The sequence below is a fragment of the Budorcas taxicolor genome, chromosome 4 (assembly GCF_023091745.1).
Source record: "Budorcas taxicolor isolate Tak-1 chromosome 4, Takin1.1, whole genome shotgun sequence".
NCBI classification, from domain to species: domain Eukaryota; kingdom Metazoa; phylum Chordata; class Mammalia; order Artiodactyla; family Bovidae; genus Budorcas; species Budorcas taxicolor.
This window is the reverse complement of record NC_068913.1, coordinates 84,484,038-84,497,619: the sequence shown is the minus strand read 5'-3', so window position 1 is coordinate 84,497,619 and position 13,582 is coordinate 84,484,038.

The window sequence follows — 13,582 nt, the reverse complement described above, 5'->3', positions numbered from 1 at the left end:
CCACTATGAGGCATAAATCTAACAGAAATGTTTGTTCATGTCACCAGGACTCAAGGACAAGCATGTCTGTGGTGACACTATTAAAATTTTCCCCTTTGATTTACTTGGACTCATATATGGATAAGTATATCAGACAAGGATAGTGACACCATAGTGGAACTGAAATGATGTGCATACAGATTCTCACCCACTACTTTTGTAACATGCTGGGATATATGTTTAAAATATGTATAATAAAATGTTTGGGCCACCCTCTCTCAGATAATTCATTTTCTAGGCTCATGACAGACAGCTGGGGAGTGAGGAAGGGACAGGACTACAGCTGGTCTTCCCTATGCCACCAGGACCAACGGTGCAGAGGACATGAACTAATCTGAGACTGTTCCAGGCTGTTGTACATGAAGCAAGTGCAGGTGCCTTGGAGTTCTGGAAAATCCTTTTGGGAACAGAAGCTTCATGGTTTAAAAATAAAAAAGGAGAGGAACTTCGCTGGCGGTCCCGTGGGTGAGACTGCATGCTTCCACTGCAGGGCACCAGTCAGACCCCTGGTCTGGAAACTAGAATCCCACATGCCAAGCTACATGGCCAAAGATAAGCAAATAAATTCAAAAAAAAAATAAGAAAGGAGAAAATTTCCATTAGTCTAGAGTTGAAAGAAAAATTTTCAAACACAAAAAAAAGTAAGAGAAAAAACTAGAATGTGAAAGAACTATCAACTATGATGTTGAAAACATTACAATATATTGGCACTAGAATATATTCATTAGACACAATGTACCCAAAGAAAGAGACAGATAGGGGTCCAGGGTGAGAAATTGGAAGAAAAAAAGAAAGAAAGGAAAAGAGAAATAAGAAAACTCAATTCTCTTAAGCGTTTTTCAGCTCTGTCTCTTGCACTGGCTCTCTCGCTCTCTTTCTCTACTGTTCTGTTTCCTCGTCTCTTCATGGCTTTCTCCACCACTTGTCTAGACTGGTCTCTGTCTCTCCATCTCTGTGTCCACGGATCTTCTGTATTTACTATCACTGCTCACCCCTCTAAGTCTTTCTCTGCCTTTCTTTCCAGCTCTGTCCCCTTCCCCTTCTCTGTTTCTCTTCATCTCTCTTCTGTCTTACTCTCTCTCTCCTTATCTCTCTTTCTCTCTTTATATCTCTCTGCCTGCCTACTCTGCCGCCTGTCTTTTCTTTTCTAATTCTCGATTTATATCTCTCTCAACTGTATGTCTTTCTATCTCTATGTCCATCTCCCCAATTTCTTCCACGGGCATAAAAAAATCCTGTGATAACGTCAGGATTGGCCTCTGTTTACTAGGTTTTCCACAGTGTGATGTCGAGATCTTCCTGGTTCTTCACCTGTTGGGGAATTGTGGATTGTATTCTGCACATTTTCAATACAATCCTATGGGCTCTAGAGAGTGCTTAAATACTATGGAGAAAGCTGATATATATATTTTTTTTTTTTTGGCTGTGGTTTTTGTGCTGTTGTTAGCAGAGAATTAATTGACCCATTGCTGCTGCTGCTAAGTCGCTTCAGTCGGGTCCGACTCTGTGCGACCCCATAGACAGCAGCCCACCAGGCTCCGCCATCCTTGGGATTCTCCAGGCAAGAACACTGGAGTGGGTTGCCATTTCCTTCGCCAATGCATGAAAGTGAAAAGTGAAAGTGAAAGTGAAGTCGTGTCCGACTCTTAGCAACCCCATGGACTGTATGTAGCCTGCCAGGCTCCTCTGTCTATGGGATTTTCCAGGCAAGAATACTGGAATGGATTGCTGTTCTCTTCTCCAGGGGAATCTTCATGACCCAGGGCTTGAACCCAGATCTCCTGCATTGCAGGCAGATTCTTTATCATCTGAGCCACCAGGGAAGCTGAGTATAGGCCCTAGGTAGTTGTTTACATTTAATATCAATTTGTGAAGTCTGTTTTTCCTCACATTTATGCCTGTGCATATGGGCGGGGGAGGCGGGTGATCCTAGTCAAACACCAGTTATATAAGATTTTTTTTCTTAACATCCTCTCTGCAATCTCTATACCATTTTCCAGCTCACAGGAATTGTCCCTCTGGTTCTTGGACCAGATAAGTGGACTTTAGTATATTTGCTCTGCCGTGCATTTCTGCAACTGTGGCTGCCTTCTGCACCAAGAAGGGAGACAACAGAGAGAGAGCAAAAGCCACTGGGATTCTCCATGTGCTCTTGGGACCACAGGGTCTTGTGTGAGAGAGAAGGTCTCTTCCCTCAGGGTTTAACCTCCTGTAGTCACTACTGCTATCACAGTCACCGGGATGTGGGTGTGGGGTGGGGGTGTGGTGTGGGGGGTGAGGGGTGGGAAAGAATGAGAAAGGACAAAAGAAGCAAAAACAGAAACGCAGGGCTCCTGGCCCACTGAGTGCCCCCTTCCTTCTGTCTTCACCTGATGCACATACAGGCTTCAGGCTCGAGTCCAGGCCAGGGAAGATCTGCAGTAAAAAATAATAATAATAATAAGGGAAACTCATCATTTGTTCAATAACACTCACTTTATGATTTCCTTTTCCTATCTGCTTGATACCCTTTATTTTACAGAGTCCTCAGATTCAGGAGTTACAATTGCAATCAATAAGAGATAGGGGACCAGGTGTGGTCACAGTAATATTTCCAGAATTGGAACTCACTCCTTGCGATGTGAATTTCAGCCCCTCAAACGAGAAGTGCCATTCTCCTCACTAGTTATGGAGCTCTAGTTCCAAATCTAGACCTTGCCAACTAAAGCATGTTGCTCACTAACTGGCTCTACTAGGATTGGGGCATTAACCCATTAACCACTGCAGCTACTGATGTTTAACACACCACGAAAAAACTTCAGGATGAACACCAGGATTGAGGTAATCTGTGCTTAGGGAAGCTGGCAAATCAAGACTTTGGATAGTTAGATATTATCAGGAAAAAAATTATGAATACAAAACTTTTCACCTTCCCATGCTTAGAAATGAACTGAAACTATTAACTAAGATCTGACTCTCATGGCTAGCAGCAACCTACTGCTCAGATGTGTGCCTGACTGTTTGTACTCCTTCATCACTGACTCAATGGACTTGAGTTTGAGTAAACTCCAATTATTGGAGATGCACAGGGAGGTCTGGTGTGCTGCAGTCCATGGGTGTCGAAAAGAGTCGGGTACAACTGAATGACTGAACAACCACAACAAAAGAGGCCTAATGCACTCCCGGCGACTCTCTTGGATGCCCCCACTGTCATGAGAACACATCCACCTAGTTAGCTGGAGGATGAAGTCCCACCTGAAACAGAGCTGATTCATTTCAGCCCAGGTCATCTTGACCAGGTCACATGATGGTAGCTGATGGGTTAGCTTGGGCCTGGCTGGTCAACAGCGAAATCTGACCCAGATCAGCAGAATAGCCCGGCTGACCTGTGGGCTTGTGAGAATTAATTATTGTTTTAAGCTACTGTGTGTTTGGGATGTTTGTTATACCAGTTTATTATGCAGTTAGATAGATGATAGGTAGATAAATAATTGATAAATAAATAGATAGACATAGCTATAGATAGGTAGAAAGAATATATATAAATGGAAAATATATATAAATAGAAATGAAATAAAACATATTATTAATTTATTACATAAAATATATTCATATACTGTGTAACTATGTAAATAGTTTGTAACAATATGTATATAAATATGCATATCTTTAATTTTCTTTCTCCCTCTCTTTCTTTCTCTCTCTCTCTCACAATATTCCCCCCTATTTCTGTATATCCATCTTAGCATGTATATCACACTGTATGTGGCCAGATATATTCTTCTGTCTATAGCTCTGTCACTGTGTCTCTGCTTCCATTTCTGATTCTCTTCCTGTGTATTTCCCTATCTCTCCATCTCTGTCTCTGGTGTTTACCTCTCTCTCTCACTGTATTTATATGAAAATCTCTTTCTACTCTTATTTCTCAATATTAATATTCCCTCCTCCTCTCCATCTCTCTGTTTCCATCTCATTATCCCTTGGTTTCTATCCCTCTCTGTCTTTTTACTCACCTCTCTTTTATTATCTCTCTCTCTCCTTTCATTATAGATCTATAATTCTGTGTGTACATTTCCCTCCTCACTAACTCTTTTTATCTCTATGACACTGTCTCCCTTATCTGCTATTTTCCTCTCATTCCCACTCTGCCCTTCATCCCTCTTTCTCGAACTTCCTAATACTAATTTTTATTGCTATCAGTATCTTTAAATAGCTTCCTTTCCCTTTATTATATTTAATTTCTCTCTGCCACCCCTGCCATTCTATTTTATCAGCTTTGCTGGGCTCTGTTGGCTTGTGGGATGTAGCCCAGGGCAGCTGGTCAGTTCGCTATGATGGGAGAATGAGTTCAAGCTTACAAGGGTAAATGTACTTCTTTGGCTTCTCCTGACAATTTTACCTGTCACATATGAAGACACCAGAATTATGTGGTCATGTTAGGAGAGTTGCCAAATCATTGATTCCTTGGGGAGAATGTTACAGCATCCAGTCTATTTCTATTTCAGCCGCAGATACCTGGCAGTTATATGGGAAATAGTCTATAAAGAAATACTAGAATTTTATCATTACCTCTAAATGAGTGTCTTTCTTTCTATATAGTTTGATGACCATTTTACATATGAAACACGGGTTTGGGGAGGTTAAGTAACTTACTGGAAGAATAGCAAGGAGAGATAAGAAAGCCTTCCTCAGTGATCAGTGCAAAGAAATAGAGGAAACCAACAGAATGGGAAAGACTAGAGATCTCTTCAAGAAAATTAGAGATGCCAAGGGAACATTTCATGCAAAGATGGGCTTGATAAAGGACAGAAATGGTATGGACCTAACAGAAGCAGAAGATATTAAGAAGAGATGGCAAGAATACACAGAAGACCTGTATAAAAAAGGTCTTCATGACCCAGATAATCACGATGGTGTGATCACTCACCTAGAGCCAGACATCCTGGAATGTGAAGTCAAGTGCGCCTTAGAAAGCATCACTACCAACAAAGCTATTGGCGGTGATGGAATTCCAGTTGAGCTCTTTCAAATCCTGGAAGATGATGTCATGAAAGTGCTGCACTCAATACGCCAGCAAATTTGGAAAACTCAGCAGCGGCCACAGGACTGGAAATGTCAGTTTTCATTCCAGTCCCAAAGAAAGGCAATGCCAAAGAATGCTCAAACTACCGCACAATTGCACTCATCTCACATGCTAGTAAAGTAATGCTCAAAATTCTCCAAGCCAGGCTTGAACCGTGAACTTCCAGATGTTCAAGCTGGTTTTAGAAGAGGCAGAGGAATCAGAGATCAAATTGCCAACATCCGCTGGATCATGGAAAAAGCAAGAGAGTTCCAGAAAAACATCTATTTCTGCTTTATTGACTATGCCAAAGCCTTTGACTCTGTGGATCACAAGAAACTGTGGAAAATTCTGAAAGAGATGGGAATATCAGACCACCTGACCTGCCTCTTAAGAAACCTATATGCAGGCAGGAAGCAACAGTTAGAATTGAACATGGAACAACAGACTGGTTCCAAATAGGAAAAGGAGTACGTCAAGGCTGTATATTGTTACCCTGCTTATTTAACTTCTATGCAGAGTATATCATGAGAAATGCTGGGCTAGAGGAAGCACAAGCTGGAGTCAAAATTGCCAGGAGAAATATCAATCACCTCAGATATGCAGATGACACCACCCTTATGGCAGAAAGTGAAGAGGAGCTAAAAAGCCTCTTGATGAAAGTAAAAGAGGAGAGTGAAAAAGTTGGCTTAAAGCTCAACATTCAGAAAATGAAGATTATGTCATCTAGTCCCACCATTCATGGCAAATAGATGGGGAAACAGTGGAAACAATATCAGACTTTATTTTGGGGGCTCCAAAATCACTGCAGATGGTGATTGCAGCCATGAAATTAAAAGATGCTTACTCCTTGGAAGAAAAGTTATGACCAACCTAGATAGCATATTGAAAAGCAGAGACATTACTTTGCCAACAAAGGTCCGTCTAGTCAAGGCTATGGTTTTTCCAGTGGTCATGTATGGATGTGAGAGTTGGACTGTGAAGAAAGCTGAGCACCGAAGAACTGATGCTTTTGAATTGTGGTGTTGGAGAAGACTCCTGAGAGTCCCTTGGACTGCAAGGAGATCCAACCAGTCCATTCTGAAGGAGATCAGCCCTGGATGTTCTTTGGAAGGAATGATGCTAAAGCTGAAACTCCAGTACTTTGGCCACCTCATGGGAAGAGTTGACTCACTGGAAAAGACTCTGATGCTGGGAGGGATTGGGGGCAGGAGGAGAAGGGGATGACAGAGGATGAGATGGCTGGATGGCATCACTGACTCGATGGACGTGAGTTTGAGTGAACTCCGGGAGTTGGTGATGGACAGGGAGGCCTGGTGTGCCGCAGTTTATGGGGTGGAAAAGAGTCAGACACGACTGAGTGATTGAACTGAACTGAACTGAGGTTGTCTAGGGAATGAAGAATTTGAACCAAGTCAGCCAGTCTCCAGAGCCTGTGCCTTGCTCAGGCAATCTTGACTCCAGCTTGTGCTTCCTCTAGCCCAGCATTTCTCATGATATACTCTGCATAGAAGTTAAATAAGCAGGGTAACAATGTACAGCCTTGACGTACTCCTTTTCCTATTTGGAACCAGTCTACTGTTCCATGTTCAATTCTAACTGTAAATTGCTAGGTTGTTTGTGATTCAGCGATCAATTTCTGTCCTCTTTGGAATGTTGGATTGATGCATAATGTGATATTGTTTTACTCCGTGTGAGTGATAGTTCCTCAATGTGTCCAACTCTTTGCAACTCCACAGACTGTAGCCCACCAGGCTCCTCTGTCCATAGAATTCTCCAGGCAAGAATACTGGAGTGGGTAGCCATTCCCTCCTCCAGGGGATCTTCCCAACCCAGGGATTGAACCTAGGTCTCCAGCATTGTGGGCAGATTTTTGTAACATCTGAGCCACCAGGGAAGCTACCTTAATTCTATTTAGATACTTTTGCTAACTTATACCACCCTCTCCTGGCCATTTTGAATGCATTTGGAGGTAAGAAAGTAAGTTTTTTTCACTTTGAATATCCAGTTGACACATAAATATTTGTTGAAAAGACCACATTTTCCTCATTAAATTGACTTAGCACATTTGTAAAAAAAAAAACAAAAAACAGTTGACCATAAAGATGTTTGTTTTGGGACCCTTAGTTCTCTTGCAGTGACCAGTGTACAAGAAGAGCACTCGGAAAGACATAGTCCATCCTAGATGGAAAGGCCCCTAACAGGTACTTTTGCTCATCTGCAACAAAACTAAAGGAAACTGATTCTTGGATTTATATTTCCCGCTGGAAAATGACCCCTGCACCAGACTAGTCTGTAGTGCACGCGTGCTAAGTTGCTTCAGTGGCATCTGATCCTGGGAGGGAACTGTAACCCAAGATCACCTTAACGTGATACTCAAATGGAGAGGGCACATCTGGACCAGGATGCAAAGAATCGGAACGAGACAGTTGTCCCAAGATGCCAAACGCAAGCCATGTTTTCTTAATTTCTTGGACTTCTGCACAGAATCAAGTGTTTTTCCATTTGAGAAGGAGCTTGTGCAGATTTTAGATATCAATCCAGTTGTTGGGCTTGTGGTTAATTACCTATTTCCAGTCCTTTCGTTAACCGTGGTGTGTTTTGCCCTTCCAAGACACTGCTTGAATTTCACTTAGGAAATTTATTTAAAAGAAAGAAGTCATAGTCTTGTTCAGGCCACTATTGATATTACAAGATAGGATGCCCTCACTCAGCTGATCAATAATACCTACTCTAACAGTGACCATAAATATGAATATTCTTGAAAGGTTTCTCAAGCTCCACTAGAACAAAGAGCTGAGTCAGTCAAAAACTGTTAACCTTGGGACTTCCCTGGCAGGCCAGTGGTTAAGACTCCATACTTCCATTGCGGAGGTTGCAAGTGCAATCCCTTGTTGGGGAACTAAGATCCTGTACACCTCATGGTATAAGAGAAAACTAAAATCTTCCCACTTTATTAGGGGAACACTTCCACAATCATGAGATGGATTTATATGGTTAACACCAGGCTATGGTCCTTTTAGCAGAAAAGCTCCCATATGTCAGGAGTTTTTCTAATAATGCTAGGCAGCTGGGCTTTGTACCTTGTGAAAAATGCCAATATATCATTACCCTTAGAGACAGAAACACAAGACAGACTGGATCAGAGGACTGGAGATATAGTGAGCTGCTCCTAATAGAGTTTAACGAATTTAAGGAACCAATTAATGGCCTTGGTTTCTTCCAGGATGTATCATAAGATGTACCCTAGGTTTCCTGTGGATTCAAGGTCACCTTCAGGCCAGTTTAGATATGGCCCCAGCAAATATACCATTGGTATAAGCCTAATGGCTCAAATGATCTGTAATTCAGTGGTATGACCATTTAGCAGGTGTTTTTGTGCCTTCACAGGATCCAAAGATGTAGCTGGCCATATGAAAGCTTTAACAAATTCATGCAGCCGACTATACATAACAGTAATCAGACAGGCTATTAACCTACTGAATTCTGAGTTCTCTACGATGAGAAAGTCATGTTACAAAGCTGAGTGGTCCTCAGTATCCTTACAGCATCTCAGGAGGCATCTGTGCCATAATTCAAACTGAAGAGTGCTTTTTTCACACCAGATGAATCCTCTATGACAACACATTTAAGAACCCACATAAAAACTCAGAATTCTTCTTTAAGTGATCCACTCCCCAGTCTTCAAGATCTCTTAAAACGCTGGTTTGGTGCTAAAAGCTCTTGGCTTAAATGTTTGGCTAACTTTATTAACACAACTACCTGTATTACTTGTATTCTATCTATCTTATAAGATTGCTGCATGACAAATATGTGGCTGAGCCACTGATAAAAGTAATGATGACTATGAGTCTTGAAAGGATTGAATAAATATACAGTTCTTTATGAGATCAATAATTGTAATAGTGTAACTCAGGTATGAGAAGAAGCAACAAGAGGGAAGCTTTTCCTGGACCATAAGAGATTAGTAAGATAGGTGATATAGAGGCTTTAGGCTACTGTTAATAGGGCCCATTCCAGTAATAGCACATCGATTGGCCTATCAGTGAAATCCTGGCTTGACCTAGAAGTGAATATTCTTAGCATCATTGGCCAAAATGATCATGAAATACCTTCCAATCCTTCATGCAATTTATGACCATGAGGGGGCACTGCCAACTGAAGAATGTCATTCACCTTTTGTCTCTACTAGTATTGAGTCATTAGCAACTGTAGTCCCTGACTTTTAACACACCCTGAAGAGTCCAGGGTGGAGATCAAGAATGAGGTACTCTCCGCTCTGAGAAAGCTGGCAGACAGACTTTAAAATAGTTAAATATGTTCAGGAAAAAAATCTTGAGCTGAAATTCTTGTATCGTCTAATATTTAATAAAGCATTAAAGCCAATAACTAAGATTTGATTCTCATGACTAGCAGTAACCTTCTACCAAAATGTGTCCTTGATTGCATGTACCCTTTCATCAAAATTATATATATATTGACATCCCTGGTGGATCAGATGGTAAAGAATCTGCCTGCAATGCAGGAGACACAGGTTTGATCCATGGGTCAGGAAGATCCCCTGGAAAAGGAAATAGCAACCCACTCCAGTATTATTGCCTAGAGAATTCCATGGACAGAGAAATCTCGTGGGTTACAGTCAATGGGGTCACAAAGAATTGGACATGACTGAGCGACTAACACTTCCACATTTTTCACTCCCCCCAACCCTTACCACTTTAGAACAGTTTCTCAGAGCTACTAAGAGTCAATGTCCCAGGCTGTGGTCCTCAATAAGACATTGAGCGAACTCAACTCACAGTTCCTATCTTGTGTGGGCTTTTTTTTTTCAGTTGACAACCATAAGAAGCCTTAATGCACTTCTGCTGGGTCTCCTGGTTGCTCATCATTATCATGAGAACAAGTCAGTGTGTGACTTGAATGTGCCCTAGGGTCAGACTATGAGAGATAAAGCCTTGTTCTCAGCCATAGAGCTGCTTCCCTCTGGGACTGGATGGATGGAGTCTAGGACCTGGACCCTCATGCTGGACCTGCTGGGGAGATGGGTGGACACCTGGTTTTCATGTTGACCTTGCTGAGCAGCCCTTTGCTCATTCACTCATCACACTGTCATCTGACTTACTGTCCTCTAGTAAGACTTGCTCAGGTTGACTCTGAAGTCATTTTCACTTGTATGACTCCATATAGGACACTTCATTGCACAGGTGAAGCAAGGGCCTCCTTATTACTGTCTTTGAGAAACAAAGCAGACTGCTGTTGCCCATACCTGCAGTCTATCCATGTCACTGGGCTCAGGAGTCAGGTGTCACCCCATCTACACTGGGCAAATGAGACCAAGAAGTACCAGCCTCAGTAAGTTACAGATCATGGAAGAGCCCAGGTGGTTGGTGGAACGACAGGGATAATCTCGCTTTTTCCTCCAGAATAGGGTCGTGAGCATGGATGGAGGTAAGTCCTGGGTGTGAGGTTCTCAACTCACAGAAAATTTGATTGGAGGAACTTTGTCTGTAAAACCTGGGGAAACTGGACCCACAGCCTAGAGTATGTTTGATAACAATCACATGCCTATGTAGAGGACTTTTCTTGCATTAGCTGTGACCCTTTGAAAGTGAGCAAAGTTGGCTGTGGTTTAACTGTTCTCATTTCCTTGTGACACCCCAGCTACCCCTTGAACAGCCTCAACCAGTAGAGGCCAGTTTGAGCATTTTCCACGAATCAACCACATTTGACAGAGCACGTAAACATAAAAAACCCTGAGAAAATGAAACCTCATCAGCCACACCAGCGCCCTCCCGCTGCCACTCAGGCTGTCACCCCATCCCTAAGGCCCTCCCCTCTCTGCACCTCCCAGGCCAGGGCAGCCCAGGGCAGCCCAGGGCGTGTTGGGGCTGGAAGTTGCTGAGAAGTTGGAAACCACAAGAAACACTGCCCAGCAGGGCCCTAGCCGTGGAATCAGCTGCAAAAACTCAGTGATTTGCAAGTTTCCCTTCTTGCCTTCTGTGCTTTCTCAATGCAGAAATAGTTCCAAATCTATAAGAGGAGGGCCACGTATTTGGGCTGAAGAAGCTTAATCAAATTCATGCAACTCAAGGAGTTGATCTAAGTTAGATTTCATCTTTCTTATATCTGGTTGCTTTTATTTTCTTTCCCAAAGAGATTTCTACTTCCTTTCCCAAAGAACCTGCTTAGCAGATACTAAATTGATGAAAAACAAACAAAAAAAGAAGTTTCCAATTTTAAATGATACGTTTGCTTATGTCTGACACATAAAAGGTTTTACTTTAAAAGGTATCACTTGAGACAATAGAAAAAAATATGATCTTTTTCCCACCCATGTATCATGCATCATACATTTTATTCCTGTGCCTATAGAAATACAAGACATACAATTAAATGAACATCATACTTGTTAGTATTATTACTCTATAGAAAAAGTGATCAAAGGACATGAATAAATATTGCACAGAAAAATAAATTTAGTTTTTGTCTATATGAAAAGAATTTGGTCCTCACTTGTCAAAGAAAAGCGAATTTAAACCATGATGAGATGTTATTTTTCACCAGGATGAGCAAAATCCTGACCTTTGACATCGCTCTCCCGACATTCACCTACTTTGTGGTACAAATGCAGACCTAGCCCATGTGTATCCTGGCACTGCTCCCTGCTTAACCTTGGATGTCTTTCCTAGTCTCTCTGGGACCTAGTCTTTCCATCAGTGAAATGAGCATTATACTTGAAGCAAACAAACTGCCTACAGAATTCCTGATGCTTACTAAGTAGTCAATACATGCTGCCGTTCAAAGAAAAATTTTAAAAAAGAGAGAGAGAGCCAAAAAAGAAAATGAGCCCAACAGAACATACAGAGATCATGCACTTAGACAAGTTTTCATAGCTAACAGAAATGTGTAATTTTTAGCCTTTTGACTGAATTAGCTCATCTTGGTGTAGTCCCTCTGGTTATCTCTTATTACTCATGATTTCTAGTTGACAGTTATATAGGACTTTGCTTTTTTAAAAGGGGGAAATCAAGTATTACTTAACTAACTGTAGCCTGCTTGATTGACAGAAAGATTGCAACGCATGAAGTCAAAGAGAGAAAGAATTCTAAAACAGTAGAGAATGCATAATGGGAAAACTTTGAGAATTATTATCTGAAGTTTCCCTTTTTATTGTTGAGAAGTGTATGGACCACTCTAGCTTTATAAAAATCTATTGGGCCTTGAGTGTTTTGATATGGAACTATGCAAATGTTTGCTTAACTTTTCTATTGCTTACCTGTGGATGTAGCCTGTTGTTCTAATATTTATTTTATTGAACCAAGTCTCTTGAACTTTAGTTGCAGAAATCCTATTAGTAGGTGGGAGGTTGGTATTTAACCTCTTCTCAGTCTAGGAGCAAGGACAGGCAAATATGGACAGGGGAAGAGGCTGTTGTCTTCATCACCTCTTAGCCTGATAACAAAATTTCCCTGTTTTAATTGAAAGTAAAAATAATCTGTTCTATTTTAACAGCAACTACTGTAGAAGGAAAGAACAGAGCTCCAGTAACCAAACTGCTGGTGTTTAAATCCCAGCTCTGTTTCCTATTAGCTATTTCCCTCTGTAGACACTCCTTACCTTTTCTCTACCTCAGTTTCCCCAATTATATAAAAGATCAAAATGCATATCTCATAGGCTTCTCATGAGAATTAAATAACAGGTACCTAGACCAGCCCCAGAAAGCACTATTCCAGCATTTGCTATTACTGCTTCCTTAAGACTTTAGTCATTAAATTTATAAATTGCTCTGGAAATTTGAAATTATTTAGCTTGAACGCTTTCTTCAAAAGATGGATAAACTAGGCAACATGACATAGTCAAGGAGACGTGACACAGCTGGTTAAAATAGACCAAGTAGGCCAGGTGCTAACTATGGGGTGTGAGGTGGAAACTCTGGTCCAGTGTTCCTCCCCCCATACCATGTGGCAGTCATGCTGTAGTGAAAAAGGACTGGACCAAAAGGATGTCCACCTCCTCCCACCTCAGAAATGCACCTGGATACACAAGAGGCTTCTGCAGCGAGGTTCTGAGGACCTCAGGGCCCACTGAGTCTAAGGGAGGAGCTGGGGTGTCAGGATGCTCAGAGTACCATCCACTGTCCTGCTCTGCCCAAGACTCTCAGTACAATTGTTACACTCCCCCCAAAAAGCAGTTACTAATCTAGATACACTCCCAAAGAAAGGCAGGATTTCCATAGTGTTGATAACAAGGGGAGTAGGTATGGTGATTCCAGAGAATATACATGAGGAGAAGGCAGATGCACCCATAAGTCCTTAAGAAAATTCTCCCTGACTCCTTGAAGAATCTCTTTAGTAAAGAAGCAGTGAGTGTCTCGTTTTCTTTTGCTTTGCTTTGTTTTGTTTTCCCAGTTGAAAGTGAGTGCTGGGGAAGCTAAAACACACAAGGTAACAAAATATAGAATCTGAGAACAAAGAGACCTGGCTTTAAATGGGTATTACTAAC